Raw genomic sequence first — 17,224 nt, forward strand, 5'->3', positions numbered from 1 at the left:
AGCTTGGCCTCCACTGCTTCAGCTTCGGCAACCGCCACTGATGGATAGCAGATGGTCCCGAGGGAGCCCCAGTGGCTCCCTCAGGTCTCCATTCTTTGCTCCATCTTCCCTGAGTTTTTGCACTTCCCAGTAGAAGTGCAAAAGTGCGGCTGGGGCTCAGGACTCCAGACAGCAGCACCGCTTTGCGGGAAGCCACTGGAATTTTTTCTTCTTTAAAAAGAGATTAATGTCAGCTTTTCAACTAACTCCTCATTGCAATTCAGAATTCCAAGACAAAGTCCATCAAAGTAAGATTTTATTTGAGAAGTCATATTGGCACATCTGGGGAAAACCCAAATCTGAAATCCTGAGTTTTCCCACACTAGATCTCACACCCTGCCCTGTCTGGTGACATTCACATCACATGGCCCATTCAATCCCCTGTCTCAGCTGCCACCAAAATTTGTTCATTTTTTTTTTAAAATTTGATTTTTATGCTGCCCTTCTCCAGAGACTCAGGGTGGCTTACAATGTGTTAAGCAATAGCCTTCATACTTTTGTATATTTATACAAAGTCAGCTTATTGCCCCCATAAACTGGGTCCTCATTTAACCTACCTTCCCCTACGTGTGCCTGCAGCCCGACCTTGATCTCATGTAAAAGAATGTTATGATTTACTCCCTTCTCTACTCTGCTGTTCCCACTATGGCAGACCTGTAAAATCTGACCAAAGATGCATCCAGGGCTGACACCCACTTCACTGGCCCTCTGCGGCTCCTTTGCCCTTTGTGGGACAGGGAGAGGTCTCTCTTTAAAGTCTCTTTAACAAGTTTAAATCTCTTGCTTTTTGTCTACCCTCAGGTGTTTTGGAGAATTGACCCCCTCTCCTCTGTGACAGCCCCATAATACCAAAAGACAGCTATCACATCACCCCTAAACCTTCTTTTAGGTTTAGAGGTTAGGTTAGATATATGTAATTCCCTTAGTGTTCATCATATGATTTAGCCTTCAGACTCCTTATCATCTGGGTTGCTCTCTCTGTACTTTTTCTGGGATCTCAGCATCTTTTTTATATCATGGTAATAGGAATTGGATGCAGTATTTCAGAATGGCTTCACTTGTGCAGCATAAAGTGATACTGTCACTTCTCGTGATCTTGATGCTATCCCTTTGTTGATGCATTGGCTTTTTTGGCAGCTGCAGCAAACTGCTGCCTCATATACTGTATAAGTAGTAGGACCTCTCTAAATCAGCGGTCCCCCAACCTTTGTGGCTTGGTGGCCCAGTTGAGGGGGGAGAGGGGAACTGGGCTCCACAAGTGATGGGCCAGCATGCATATGCATGCACACAGCTCGACTTGTGTGAATAGCGGGCTAGCGTATATGTGGGTTCGTGACAACTTGCTGCTCGCACAAGTTGAGCTGTGTTTGTATGTGTGTGTGCTGGCCCACTACTCACATAAGTTGAGTTTTGCACGCATGGCACGTGCATCGATCCATAGTCTGGTTGCGAATAGGTAATGGCCTGGTAGTGGGCCATGGCCCAGGGGTGGGGACCCCTGCTCTAGATCATACTACTTAATATCCATACTATTTAGACTCTTCTCACAGTTACTACTGTTGAGCCAGGTACCACCTATTCTATACCTGTCATTTGGTTTCCTGCCTTAATGCAGGACCTTACCTTTTCATCACTGAACTGCATCCTGTTGGCTAGGACCCAATGCTCAAGTCTTTCAAGATTCTTCTAATCTTGAATCTGGTTTCCAAAACGTTAGCATTTTCCCAAAACTGATGCAAATTTGATGACCTCCCCTTCTAACCCCTCATCTACCATACCTTTTGGAATATAAAATGCATGTCCCCACCCCCCGAAAAGAGGGTGGAAATACACCAAATACAACCATTTTTGGCCTCCTGAAACCACGCCCCATGCACCCTGTTTTTCGCAAAAATGGGATGTGCAGAGGGTTTGGGAGGCCTGCAGAGTGCTCCTGGAGGCCGGGGAGGGCAAAAACCGGACATCTGGAGGCCAAAAACTATTTTTTTCTTTTAAATATTTTTTTATTTTTTCAAACATAAACATAAAATATATCTTTCAAGAACGAAGTCTCGATCCGGTCATAGATAGGTACAATCGCTTACATTTCTTTGACAAGCTCCATTCACAATTTCCCATTACATCTTTTAGAATTAAAAATCAGAACATAATTTTTTTAACATAAATTCTAGCATCCTAATCTAAACCACTCTATTTTATCACCATAAATTTTATTTATTTATTTATTTTATTTATTTATTCGAATTTCTATACCGCCCTTCTCCTTTCGGACTCAGGGCGGTGAACAGCCAGATAAAAAACATCTATACAAACATCACAGTTAAAAAATAAAGTTAAAATAATTTATAAATTTGGCCCATAATTTAAAACTTGTCAATTAAAATAAATATTAAAATTTTAAAACTAACCCTAAAATCAGGACAGACCGGCTAACTGAAAAAAATAAGTTTTTAGGGCCCGACGAAAAATCCGGAGGTCGGAGATCACTCGTATCTCTGGGGGTAGATTGTTCCATAGGGTAGGTGCCACCACAGAGAAGGCTCTCCTTCTGGGGGTCGTCAGCCGGCATTGTCTGGCTGACGGCACCCTGAGGAGGCCCTCTCTGTGGGAGCGAACCGGCCGGTGGGAGGCTATTGGTGGCAGAAGGCGGTCCCGTAAGTACCCTGGCCCTAAGCCATGGAGCGCTTTAAAGGTGATCACCAACACCTTGAAGCGCCCCTGGAAATTTAATTTCCAAATAAACTTAACTCATTTTTATAACCATTTATAAATCCAAATTATATCTGGTTCTTTCCCAAGCTCCCTTCAATATGTCTTTTAACCTCAATATCAAAACATTAATCTTAAAAAATATTCTAACCTCTTAATCTAATTATTTACCTTACAATTTTATCACCACAAATCTTATTTTCAAATTAAATACAACTCTATTTTTATTTCAATATATAGAACAAAATTCTATCCATATTTCTTAATCTCTAGGCCCATTTCATCAAATCTTTAAATCTTAGACTTTATCACTTTATCTTTAATTTTCTCACGCTTATCATCTATTACACATTTTATTTTACACAGATTTATCTCAAAATCCATATCCTCCTCCATATTTCCTACTATTATTTGGCTGATTTCCAGCATATTTTATTTTGGCTGATTTCCAGCACAATCTCCTCCAAGCCTCCAACTATTGTTTGGCTGATTTCCAGCATATTCTCCTCCAGAACTCCAACTCTTGTTTCGCTGGTACCCAGCATCTCTTATTTTAACTTTTTCCTTGCAGTATATTTGTCAATTATTTAGCTGTTTCCCAGTATACTCTTCCAAATTAATTCTCAACACATTTCATATTATTAATCATTTCCAGCATACATTGAATTCAATCGCAATTCGTTACTTAAGTCTGTGTGTCTTATATTTTCATCCAGTAATACATGAGTCAGTCGTATTTACCCTTCTCAAATTTGTTTAGAAATTAGAATTAAAACATGTTACATCAAGCAATAAATTTTCTTAGATTTATATCATACTGGTATATACTCTTATGTTTTTATAAAAATATCATTTTTAACCACCTATACATCGATCGTCTATTTTAATTACCTTCTTTTATTTCCCATCTTTATTACTTCAGGAGCCCTCCTGTTTTTATCTAAAAATCATTTATACATTTAGCTTATAAACATTACATTTTAATTTTATCTGCTTTATTTCTTCATTTCCCTATCTGACCATAAATGTTCTACTTCAAAATCCATATTTCCATATTAGAAACTCCATATATCACTTTAATTCTTTTGTAACATCTATTCCATGTAAAATCCATCAGCTTCCTTTCTTTTGTTTCTGTGCCACATCTTTTGTTGCTAAGCCAGTTAGTTTCAATTTTAATAAATCCAGTGTATTTCTTCTTTCTTTGTAAAATCACCCAAAGACAGAATAGGAGTCTCCAAAATCCAAAAGTCTATAATTAATTTCAAAGTAATCCAAAGTAGATGGCAATTCAAAGTGTTTCTTTTCCAAGAAACAGAAGAAGGATCTCTGCAATCCACATTCCGCTTAGTCACAGCAATCCCCATTTTATAGCTATTATGTAACCATCCGTTTGTCTCTCTTCTTTAACTTCCCAAAGGTGTTAAATCCTGAAAAAACGCTTCTCAAATCCATTCCAATTAAAAAAACAAACAAACCAATTTTCTACTTTGTTAGAAGCCAATTCTTCCGACTCAGTTTATACTAAAGCAAAATCTTTAATGTTTCCAATTGTATCCATCAGCTTCCCTTCTTTTATTGCTATGCCATTTTCTTTCGTTCCTGCGAAAAGTTTCAATTTTAATAGTTTCATTATATTTCTTCTTTCTTTCCACCAATAAAACTGCCTATAATCAAATTGGGAATCCCCAAAGTCAAAAACCCTTGGTTATTTTCAAAGTAACCCAATTTAGGTAAGAAAATACATTGTTTCTCTTTCAAGTCGAAAGCAATCTATAGTTCACACTTTCACTTAGTTATGGCAATTCTCCATTTTGTCAATTATGTGGTCATTCTTTTAGCTTTTAAAGTTATCAGGTACCTATTTATTGCTTTTTTCTTTTTTCTTTCTCCAAGAGTAATCTAATCCAATTTAAAAAAGTTTTTCATTTTTCTAGCTTGTTTCAATGAACAGATTATTTCAAATTGGTCTGTAATAAAATAAGCTCCTTCATGGGTCTTTTCCTCCTGCAAATTATTTTACTAGATCTTCTTGCCCCATAGATCCATAGGCGCTATTTAAGGCCAGGGGGTTACTTGTAAAAATCCATGTTATAACGTTGTTCCCACCTAGGTTGGTGTCACTCACCTGGCTTCCGAACACTTCGCTCTTTTCTTCTTTCTTCCTCCTGCACAGTGCTTCTCCGGTTTGCCCCGGCTTCAAGGCAGCTGCTATGGCTGCCGCACCCCCGCCACTGACTCAGAGGGTTTCCTCCAGCCTCCGAGGAACTTGCCCATTCCTCTCGGCTGTCCAAGGTGTCCCTCTCTTTCCCCTGTCCCTACAGGACAGGTTCGGTCCGCAGACCTGTCAGTGGCGGGTCGACAGTCGGGGTTTTCACAGGGCTCATCAGAGCCCCGCTGTTTCCCCGACTAAATCACCGTAGCACCAAACCAGAAGTCCTAAAAACTTTTTTTTTCTTGTTTTCCTCTTTGAAATCTTGGTGCGTTTTATACTCCAGTGCGTCTTATAGTCCAAAAAATATGGTAAATCGTTTATGAAGATTTTGAAGAATACTGGCCCCAATACAGAATCTTATATAATTCATATAGATCAGAGGTGGGTTTCAGCAGGTTCTGACCAGTTCTGGAGAACCGGTAGCAGAAATTTTGAGTAGTTTGGAGAACCGGTAGTAAAAATTCTGACTGGTCCCGCCCCCATCTATTCTCTGCCTCACAAGTCCCAGCTGATTGGGAGGAAATGGGGATTTTGCAATAATCTTCCCCTGGATTGGGGACGGAATGGAGATTTTGCAGTATCCTTCCCCTGGAGTGGGGTGGGAATGGAGATTTTACAGTATCCTTCCCCTGCCATGCCCACCAAGCCATGCCACACCCACCAAGTCACATCCACAGAACCGGTAGTAAAAATTTTTGAAACCCACCACTGATATAGATGTAGTACCATTGAGAACTACACACTGAGTGCAGTTCTTTGGAATTTGTTGCTTGAATGAAAGAACTGCTTCACATATGTAGCAGGTCAGGCTCTGCCCAAGAACAAATAAACAGTAAATGCAGTTTGCTTTCCAATAGGATTTTGATTCAACAAGTTGATTCAAAATATTTTATACTTTTCATTGAAGATGTAGAAATTCCCTTTCTATGTCTCTGTTTTAACCACTGCTTCAAAAGATGTTTTAAGAAAAGAATTTGTGACTATATGAAGCCATCAATGTTTCACTGTTCTATAGTTAACATAGAAAACCTGCATAGTATTGAAATAGTAAGGCTAATAAATTTAATTACACTGTCTGATAAGAGCCAAAAATAATTCTGCACTTTAGCCAGTGGTGGGATTCATTTTTTCTTACTACTGGTTCTGTGGGCGTGGCTTGGTGGTCATGTGACTGGGTGGGCATGGCCAACTCATCACTCATGTCGAGGGGCACTTCACCTTGCCTGGCCTCTCGTGACCATGAGGATGCTGCAATGATCGTAAGTGTAAAAAATAGTCATAAGTCACTTTTTTCAATGCCATTGTAACTTTGAATGGTCACTAAATGAACTGTTGTAAGTCAAGGATTACCTGTACAAAAATACAAAAAGCTTCTTTGCTTGCAAAAAGCTGCCCTAAATACCAATCATTAGATTAGAAATACCTGCAAGCTGGAATTACAAATCAGACAGGGTGCCAGAGCACCTTGAGGAATTAAAATAGTTAAAATGCAATGATAACTATCAACAGCCAACTGTTGCTCATAAAGTGAAATCCTTTAGCAGAGAGGTCATTTAAGATTTCCAGAAAGAGCACACCCAGGAGAAGCAATCCTTAGATCCATTTGCACCACTTAAAGATACCAGCTGATCTAACTCACCTCATAAAATATCCTAAGGAAATCATCCAGATTTAAGGAAAGAGCAGATGCCCCCCAGAAAGGCAGTAAAAAAATCACTGCCAAGCTTGATCCTGCCTCTTGGAAGTACACCCAAAAGGACAGTGCCAAGAACCACTAAAGCAGTGAAGGAAGACCCCCTCCCCAGATAGAAAAAGCACTTGAGATAAGCCTAACTACAAAGAAAGCAATTAACACTAGAATGATGCAAAGGAGCAAACACAGTAGCTGTTGCTTGTTAAACAAATTACCAGAACAAATAGACACAGGAACTAGCCAGATTTCTGAAGCTGCTTCTTTTCAGGAACAGAATTAACATTTTTCCTTCCAAACAAAGCTGAATAGGGAAAATTATCTCATCAATAAACACAGGATTAAACATCACCAAGCACAGAATTAAACTTCACCAAAAACCAGTTTTAGACCAAAACTCAGAAAGGGTACATAAACTCACTATTGAATGTCAATCTTTCTAGCTAGCCAAGAAGCCTTGCTGAATGTCACTCATCTTGGTTCCTTGTCATTAAAAGCTTTTTTCTGGCAGCTCTGCTTCGTTATTCAATTATTTCTTCAAAGTGTTGATTGTTGCATCCTGGCTGGAAGAACTCCAACAGGGGAGTATTTCCTCCCAACAGCAGTGTAAAAAGCTTAAAGCAACCCTTCCTCTTTAAGCAAGTCAAGCAAAGTACCAGGAAAGAAAAAAAAAAGTGCCAGCAAAGAAAAAAGAAAAAACTCCAGAGAAGCTCAGGCAACAGTAAGTCTAGGTGTACTGCCAAGAATGTAATAAGGGTTAACGGAGAGGCAGTTTCTGTAAGCAGGGTGATAAAGATTAGGCTAGAAACAACACCAGAATGTTGTAATTCCTTACAGGATTAACCCTGTAAAGTGGAAAAAAACAAAAGGAGATTTCATCTAACAACCGGTTCTCCGAACTGCTTAGAAAATTAACTACCGGTTCTAGCGAATAGGTGTGAACCAGTAGAATCCCACCTCTGGCTTTGGCAATAGAAAGAACAAAACCTGTTATGTGTAGAAATCCACACAGTAATTTCCATGTTTTGTTCTATAATGGTTTCTTATGCATGTTTAACCTGGGGATTCAGAAAGTCTTTCTCAAGAAATTTTGCATACAATTGCAGCCTTTGACTATTTTGGGGCTTGTTGTGAATATCATTAGTATTGTGATAGAAAGCAAGCAACGTCCATTTGAAATCCAGTATTCATTTTAGTCAGAGGTTTTATACTGAAATGCAGATCAATGTAAAAAATGCAATCCAAATTTAGTATCAGAAATATAAACTTGGATATTTTCACTCTTTGTAGCTATATGTCCAACTGTACTGGTGCAGTAAGATATTACTCTCCTGGTTAGGTTCCTTTATGGCAAAACATTGTCATATCATATAGGTTGTGGCTGAATCCCAATACATTTAGCACTTTACATATGCATTTCATACAACGCAGTATTAAGCAGGAAGTTTACAAGGCATTCTATTTTTCATGCAGTGAAATTTGGAAGGTTTCCAAATTGTTAAATAACTTCCATAAAGTCAAAAATATTACCATTATGTAATTTCCTACAGATAAGGGGCTAGAACTTTGCCATAAAAGCCTGTGAATAATAAAGGTTTTGGAAAGTCAGTGAGATATTTGGACTTTTAGTCAATTAAATTTTGCTATAATTTAGTTGGACAGCTCTATATTATATAGTAGCAAATTTAATTGCTTATCCATCCCTACCTGCCAAGAAAAATGCTCTTGTTTTCACCTATTTGATTCCTCACCTCTCATGATGCAAAGCCTAAACATGCTGCTGAAGTGCTTTAAAAGACTTCAGTGTCATTTTGCATATATCCTGGCAAATATACAGAATCGTTGCATACATACATACATACATACATACATACATACATACATACATACACATTATACAAGCATTTATAATGCCTTTTTTGATGAAAGTGAATCTGCAAAATAAAATAAATGTATCACAAAATAATAGTTGGCTAGCCTAGTGTGTTAGTCTCAGGATGAAAGTCTAGATAACAAGACATTGTCATTAAAATGACCCCTGAAGAGGCTGAAGGCTGAATTTATAGAGGGATCTAAGGAGGTTCTGGAAAATTTATGAGACTATCCAGAGGAATAGGTTGATCAAATATCAAATATTTTTTAAATTTGGAGTTTTAAATTTGAGCCGAAATTATTTAATAATTTTAATTATTTTTAAATTGATGTCTGTCTTTGTGTTTTTAATAGGCTGTACACCGCCCTGAGTCCTTCGGGAGAAGGGCGGTATAGAAATATTATTATTATTATTATTATTATTATTATTATTATTATTATTATTATTATTATTATTATTATTATTATTATTATTATTATTATTATTATTATTATTATTATTATTATTATTATTATTATTAATATGGGATACAAAGAACTAAGAATATTGGAGTTTTTGAAAAGTGACTATAGGTCACTTGAATATATGGTCTTTGGATTATTGGACAAAAGATGGACAATAAAATTTAACGAGATGCTTCTTCAACGAGAAAGGAGTGGAATTTGGGAAGAGACAGCGTCGGCAATTCAAAATATAAGGGAGACACTCATAAGACATTTAAGGAGATTATGAACTGAATAGAGAGCATGGATGGAATGCTGGGAAATATAACACAAAGGACAATGAGTGATCAAGACACCCAGGAAGAGGAGGAGCCAACTAAAAGAGTAGATGAAAAAATGGAACAGACAAAACAAATGAAAAAAGATGATAAGGAGGAGATAACAGGGGTGAAATGCTCCCGGTTCGGACCGGATTGCCTGATCCGGTAGCGATGGTGGCGGATGGTTCGGCGTACCAGTAGCAAAAATCCCTGCACCCCCCATGTCCAGCTGAGCCGCGCAATCATCAGAGGCTTTTTTTATTTTATTTTTAAAAGCATTTTTTCTACAACCTCTTTGGCCGAAAAAATGCTTTTAAAAGTAAAAAAAAAAGTCTCTGATGATTGCATGGCTCAGCTGGGATCATCAGAGGCTTTTAAAAGCATTTTTTTACAACCTCTTTGGCCAAAGAGGTTGTAGAAAAAATGTTTTTAAAAGAAAAAAAAAAGCCTCTGATGATCAGGCAACTCAGCTGGGATCGTCAAAGTCTTTTGAAAGCATTTTTTTTTACAACCTCTGAAGAGGTTGTAGAAAAAATGCTTTCAAAAGCCTCTGATGATCCCAGCTGAGTTGCCTGATCATCAGAGGCTTTTAAAAACATTTTTTCTACAACCTGGTTTTAAAAATGGTTTTAAAAGTAAAAAAAAAAAAAAGTTGGCCACGCCAACCCAGTCACATTACCCCTACCAAGCCATGCCCACAGAACCAGTAGTAACAAATTTTACATTTCACCACTGGGAGATAATAACAAAAATAATAAGGATTCATGACATCATGTACATCTCTACTCCAGACCACTCCAACGATGCCTTTGAAGTGATGTCCCGGGGCCTGGAGGCCGTGCGGGTCTGGATGGGGAGGAACAGGCTCCGACTCAACCCCTCCAAGACTGAGTGGCTATGGTTGCCGGCATCCCGATATAGTCAGCTGATGCCATCGCTGACTATTGGGGGCGAGACATTGGCCCCCACGGAGAGGGTGCGCAACTTGGGTGTCCTCCTGAATGCATGGCTGTCTTTAGAAGAGCATATGACGGCCATGGCCAGGGGGGCTTTCTATCAGGTTCGCCTGATACGCCAGTTGCGCCCCATTCTGGATCAGGACTCCTTATGCACGGTCACTCATGCCCTTGTCACTTCCCGCCTGGACTACTGCAACGCTCTCTACATGGGGCTCCCCTTGAGGAACACTTGGAGGTTCCAACTGGTGCAGAATGCAGCCGCACGGGTACTTTTGGGGCGACATGGCGCTCCCACATGACACCTCTCCTGTGCAAGCTGCATTGGCTTCCAGTGGTCTTCCGGGTGCACTTCAAGGTATTGGTTCTCATCTTCAAAGCGCTCCATGGCTTAGAGCCCGGTTATTTACAAGACCACCTTCTGCCACTGATAACCTCCCACCGGCCAATACGCTCCCACAGAGAGGTCCTCCTCAGGGTGCCGTCAGTCAGGCAATGTCGGCTGGCGACCCCCGGGGAAGAGCCTTCTCTGTGGGGGCACCCGCCCTCTGGAATGAGCTACCCCCAGGGATACGACTGATCCCGGACCTCCGGACCTTCCGCCGGGCTCTGAAGACTTTTTTATTTCAGCAAGCCGGGCTGGGTTAAAAATCTTTTAATTGCTGAATTTTATGGGTAAGGGGTTTTAAATTGGGGGAAGCCAATATAAATTTAATTTTGTTTTTATAGTATTTTAATGTTTATATTGTATGTTTTTTAATTTTGGCTGTTCACCGCCCCGAGTCCTTCGGGAGATGGGATGGTATAAAAAATTTAAAAATAAAAAATAATACATAAGCCAAGGAGTCCCTCTCTGTGGGAGCGCACTGGCCGGTGGGAGGCTATCGGTAGCAGAAGGCGATCTTATAAGTATCCAGGTCCTAAGCCATGGAGCGCTCTAAAGATGGTAACCAACACCTTGAATCACACCCGGAAGACCACCGGGAGCCAGTGCAGCTCACGCAGGAGTGGTGTTACATGGGAGCGCCGTGTCGCTCCCATAATCACCCGTGCGGCCGCATTCTGGACCAGTTGGAGCCTCCGGGTGCTCTTCCAAGGGAGCCCCATGTAGAAAGCATTACAGTATCCTATCCTATTGCCATAGTCTTACATTCAATTGGCCCTTTGAGGGCAACCATAATGCTGATGTGGCCCTCAAATTGAGTTTGACACCTTGCTGTAGTGGGAAAATCTACAGCTCTGATTACAATTTAAAAAGAAAATGAAATGATTATGTGGAAGGAAAACAAGAACATCAAAGACTTTCTCACAGTTCAGAATATAGATTTCTTCAGATTCAAATAAATAATTTGATTTCTTCAGGTCTCCAAGAAATAATTAGATGACCAGGATTCCCTCAAAGCACCTGTAATATACTCCTGTAATATACTGGAGTCATGGCCTCCTGGAGCTTGCTCAGATCTTGGACTTGTTAGGTAGAGGATTCCAAAATAAAAAATGCCATCACCTCAAGCAGAAGGACATCCAGTTATATTCTCTATAAAGCAGAATGGTACAATTCACTGCAGGACAATTTAACAATTCAATTTAATTATTTAAAATAAATAAAAAATATTTTAATTTTGGCATTCACATTTCATTCTGTCCCTCCTTTTGCATCCTTTAATTATTCTATTCCAACATTTCTTTGATATTAGTATAACTCTTGTCCTGCAGTGAGTTGTCCTGCAGTGGCTTGGCCATGGCGAGTTGTCCCACTGCAAGTTGGCTATGGTGAGTTGGCTGCAGCAAATTATCATAGAACCCTATGATGAGATTCAGTCCAGTAGGGAAGAAAAGCAGCAAATGGAGATGGCAGGGCCTTACTGTCTGCTTCTTTTTCTCAGGTGGTTCCAAAGGCCTCTTGGAGAGAAAAAGCAGAAGACTTTTGAACCCCTGCATTTAAGAACAGCAGAGGAGATAGAAATGCACATCATTTTATAAACTGGATTTGAAATACTTTTTAGCAATGAAAATTTTAATTAGATTGGCAAGTTATGCCAGGAAAGACATGGAATTCTTATTTCAGGCCTATTGCTCAAGTGTGCTTCAAAGAGAGTAATGTCATGTATTCTTCTTTAAAGCTTTTATTCTTTGGTTAACTTGATGCAGCACTTTCTACTTTTATGTTCCATTTCTTTCAGGCTTGGGATATACCTTGTGAGTGGTGTGATATATGCTTTAGCACTTCTGATTGTCTCAATAAAGATAGACCAGAGATAGTATGTACTGCATGGCAATAGCTTTTTGTCCTTGCTCTGCGAAGTTTTCCAGGAACAATAGTGATTACATAGATGTACCCACTGTTATATACTTTTACCGTGACTGTATTTTAATAGAAACAGATGAATTGAATAAGTTCATCTCAGAAGCCAATAGTAGTAAGATGAATCATGTTCCGGCCAGGCTATTTTTTTTCATAACTTCAGATGAATAAATGAAATTTCATCTCAATTAACTCTCTGTACCAAATACTTAACTATTTCTGAATCCCAAGTTCAAGCATTATCATCTTTTCAAGAGAGCTGGTGAAGACTGCATTCTGAAACTGAAAAGATGCTTCTAACTATTATAGACAATAGTGACCTACTGTCAGTGGTGGGATTCTGCTGGTTCTAGGGGGTTCAGCCGAACCGTTTGTTAAATTGCTGGCTCGCCCCGCCCCTTGCCCCGCCCCTCCGCACCACTGGGCGAGGGGTGGGCGAGCCAGCAATTTAACAAACGGTTCGGTGTTTTTTTATAATTTTATTCGCCTCGCAGCTGCCGCGGGGCTTCAAAGAGCCACCTACAGCTGATCAGTGTTAAAAAAAAAGAAATGAGTAGACCGACGCCTGCAAATATAAATGGGTAGACCCAGTGGTGGGATTCTACTTTGGTAGAACCGATTGTTAAGTAGTTAAGCCAGTGGTTGCCAAAGTGGGCGGTACCGCCCCCTGGGGGGCGGTGGGATGCCTTAGGGGGGTGGTAAATGGCAAGGGGGGTGGCAAGAGGGATGCTAGAGGCAAAGGGGGGCGACAGGGGGGCTAAGTGGCAAGGAGGGTGGCCCCCCCTTTGACCTGTGCCTCACAGCACTTACCTCCTTGCAAGCAAACAGCAAGAAAAAAACAGCCTCTTTCAGTTTCAGCATAGGTTAATTAGCATGATTAGATCGGCCTCCGACTCTCAGCTGATTCGCTCTCAGCTGTTTTGCAGGCTTGTTTGCAAGCTCTTGTTTTGCAAGCTCTTTGCTTGCTGCAAAGAGTGCTCGAGCAGATTTTTTTTCCCCTAGCTAAAAGGAAAATGAAAGTAAAGCAGGCTCTGCTGCAACGTGACAAAATGAGGCAGGGAGAGAGATTTCTTTTTCTTTTTCTTTCTCCTCACCAAAAAAGGTAGGTGCAAACAATGGGAAATTTAGGGCAAAAGAGGAGAGTTCAAGATTTTAAAAGACAAAAGAAAAAAAGCTCTATTTAACTAGGGAATTGTAATAATTGAGATACTATTAATTGTATATTGTGTTGAAAGCAGAAATGGTTAAGTTGTGGTTTGGAGGAATACATAGGGGAAATTATTTGGTTTATTATTATTGGTAAATATAATTAATTGATTTGTAAGAAATTGGATTGCATGAAAATAATTGGAATATTCATGTTCATATTGATTAATATACAAAAAAGATAGTTATATAACGAATTGATTTATATTAAAATGTTGAATTTGTATTAAACAACTGTATTACATAATTACATAATTAACCAATGTGAGGATGGATATAAAAATAGATGACAATGGGAAGGGGTATAATATAGAATAGAAGGGAAAAATTGAATTTGATTAAGATTAGAGATGAGGATGAAGGGTAATATTGGTTTTTTAAAAAAATAGATGAGGAATAAATATGGCAGAAAGAAAATATAGAAATTGTAAATTTAATTGAAATGACTAAACACTGTTTAAATTTGTGAACCAGCCAAATACTCTGTTCAAAGAAAATACATTGTATGTTTGTATGTGTGTTTCTAATTATTGCTATTTATTCATATTTGTTCTCTTTTATTCTTTAAAGTTTAACAATTCATTCTTTATCTTCATATCTTTATATTTGTTTGGGGTTGGCTTTTTTCCCTCTCATCTTTTTTATTGTACAGCAATCTTTCTCCTCAAACCTACCACCTCTCTCTTTTCTTTCCTTCTTACTTTCTTTTCCCCCACCCTCTTCTTCTCCTCCCTACTTCCTCTTCCTTTCTCCTTCTCCTCCTCTCTTCCTCCCTCTCTTACCCTCACTCCTACTCTAATTTCGCTTCCCTTCCTTCATCCCTCTCTATTGCTGTATCCTTTAATGCATATGGACTACTCAGAGGGCTGAAAAAGTTATTTTTGACTGGTCCTCGCACTTTTGACCAGTCCTCGAACTTACGACTGTCCTAACATTTTATGTTTTTGCCCTATCTTGTCACCATGGTGAAGAGAAGCAGTTGTGAAATGAGTGACATGGTTGCTAAGAATGCTACAATGGGCATAAATGATGACCAGTCATAAGTGCGAAGACTGGTCAAAAGTGCGAGAACCTGTCAGAAATCACTTTTTTCAGCCCTCTGGGTAGTCCTTTTGTGCATATGGACTACTCAGAGGGCTGAAAAAGTTATTTTTGATTGGTCCTCGCACTTTTGACCAGTCATCGACTGTCCTCACATTTTACGTTTTTGCTCTAGCTTGTCACTATGATGAAGAGAAATAAGTGACACGGTTGTTAAGAATGCCGCAACGGGCATAAATGTGAGGATGGTGATAAGTGCGAGGACCGGTCAAAAGTACGAGGACCAGTCAGAAATGACTTTTTTCAGCCCTCTGAGTAGTCCCTATGCAGATAGCCACGCCCACCCGGTCACATGACCAGCTAGCCACGTCCACCTGGTCACATGACCAGCTAGTCACACCCACTCAGTCGCATGTCCACCAAGCCACGCCCCCAACTAAGCCACGCCCCCAACTAAGCCACACCCCAACTAAGCCACGCCCACAGAACCGGTTGTTAAAAAAATTGAATCCCACCACTGCCTACTGTATATATATATTCACAAATAGACATGGTATTTGGCACATTTCCAAAATGGTTTCATAAATATACAAAATGCTGTACTCTAGAATGCATTTGGGATCCTTTCCCAAAAACACAAACATGCGCGTAATTTATGTGCAGGGCACAACCATGTTTCAATTTGAAACCACTTTGGGAATCTGGAGATTATAAGGGTTAGTCCCAAGTGTAGCATACTCACCTTGATTTTCCAAATCAGATACAGATTGGATTCCCATGCTCTAATGCCATTTGCTTTTGGGTTAGTGCAGGGGTCCTCAAACTTTTTAAACAGGGGGCCAATTCATGGTCCCTCAGACTGTTGGGAGCCCGGACTATAGTTTGAAAAAAACATGAATGAATCCCTATGTCTACATATCTTATGTGTAGTGCAAAAAAACATGAAATAATAATACAATATTTAAAATGAAGAACAAGTTCTGGCTGCATTTGTTAGGCCCCAAAGACAGAACCTCACTGGACAGGCAGCATGGCCCTTGAATCTCAAATCCACGAAGATTTAATGTGCCGAGGGACCAATATCCCACATTACAGGATCAATGCTTCAAACCTGTCAGAATAATTGAAGCTGCAATAGCCCTGTAAAAGCATGATAGCCCATTCAGCTACAGTATTTCCCCCCTCCCTCAAAGGTGTGAAACAACAACTGGAGGTTGCTCACCTTGGTGACCGATTGGATGCAGTACCACATCCCTTTCCAAACAATCAATCTCTTCTAATGCAAGGCAAACCCTTCGCCGAGATCCCAATGCTGAGGATTCCATGGGGTGACTCCCAGGTCGCTGCAAAAGTAGCCATCATGGCAGGCAGCTCAGGAAGAAGCCTCAAGACTTTTCCACTTAAGCCAGGTCTCCATGCGAGGAAGGGAGCTCCAGATGCGGGGCAAGACAGTGAAAGGAAGGAGGAGAAGAGAGAAAATCCCTGGCTGTAATCTCTGTGGCAAGATTTCCTGCTTGCAAAAGGGGCAATCATTTCTAGCTCTCTTGCAAAGGCAGGGATTTCCCTGGCTCTGGCAGAGGATGCCAGCAATCCAGGGTGGGGCAGTGGGCAAGGAAGAGAACCCCCTTTTCACAGAGCGTCCAGGAAGGGAAATCCACCCCCCTGCCCTACCACCCACCCCCTTTTTTTCTCCCCTGCAAGGGTGGGGGAGGAGTAAGGAGGCACCAAGGCAGTGGGCGAGATTGCAGCCAAACCAGTGAAGGGGAAGGAAGAGTCGGTTGTGGAACGCATCTTCCCTGTGGGAGAAGCCCCCTACCCACTCACCTATCAAGGCACCTACCTACCCACTGCCCCGGCATCATTGTGCAAGGCTGACAGCCACCCCACAACCCCAGCCACCACGAGTCAAACTGGCAACCCTGGGCAGGAGCAAGGAGGTGCGTGCCGGGCCACCCCAAGCCTGGATCGGAAACAGCTCTTGCAACCTGGTGTCCGGGGATGCCCTCTCGACTGCCCGGCTTCCCCCTCTTTCTTCTTTCTGTCTCTGCTGCACATTACTTGCAACACAGTGCATATGGCTTTTATTTGGAGACTGCACTCTTCCCAGCCCGGCAGGAGGTGAGGGAGCCAGGCTGGGTTTGCAATGCAGGACAATTCCTCCCATTCTCTCCCCCACATCCCAGCCTGGTTGATCCTCCCACCCCTCCCCTCTTTCCACCCAGGGCTTTGAAAATGGCATGCAACAAGAAGAGGGCTGCCTGCCTCTCTGTTGCAATGGGCATACTTGCTGCGTTCTCTGGAAAGTGTGTTTGTATGCATGTATGTGAGACTTGGTTGCCTCCTCCTTGCCCCCCCTCCCATGGGTCTTATTCAAGACCCCAACCGAACCCTCCGGTGCAGCAAAGCAGCAAAACAGGAAGAGCACCG

The 17,224-nt window shown here is 40.9% G+C and overlaps 1 long non-coding RNA gene across 1 annotated transcript; it reads right to left on the reverse strand.

The window, feature by feature from the left end:
- Nucleotides 1-2,020: 2,020 nt before the first annotated feature.
- On the reverse strand, nt 2,021-16,985 carry LOC148113410 (uncharacterized). The gene is made up of 3 exons (XR_015728304.1): nt 16,638-16,985; nt 16,020-16,227; nt 2,021-4,350 (listed from the first exon to the last, which is right to left on the reverse strand). It is a non-coding gene; the product is annotated as an uncharacterized LOC148113410 (long non-coding RNA).
- Nucleotides 16,986-17,224: the final 239 nt, after the last annotated feature.

The sequence above is a fragment of the Pantherophis guttatus genome, chromosome 5 (genome assembly GCF_059756535.1).
Source record: "Pantherophis guttatus breed Tessera chromosome 5, ASM5975653v1, whole genome shotgun sequence".
NCBI classification, from domain to species: Eukaryota; Metazoa; Chordata; class Lepidosauria; order Squamata; family Colubridae; genus Pantherophis; species Pantherophis guttatus.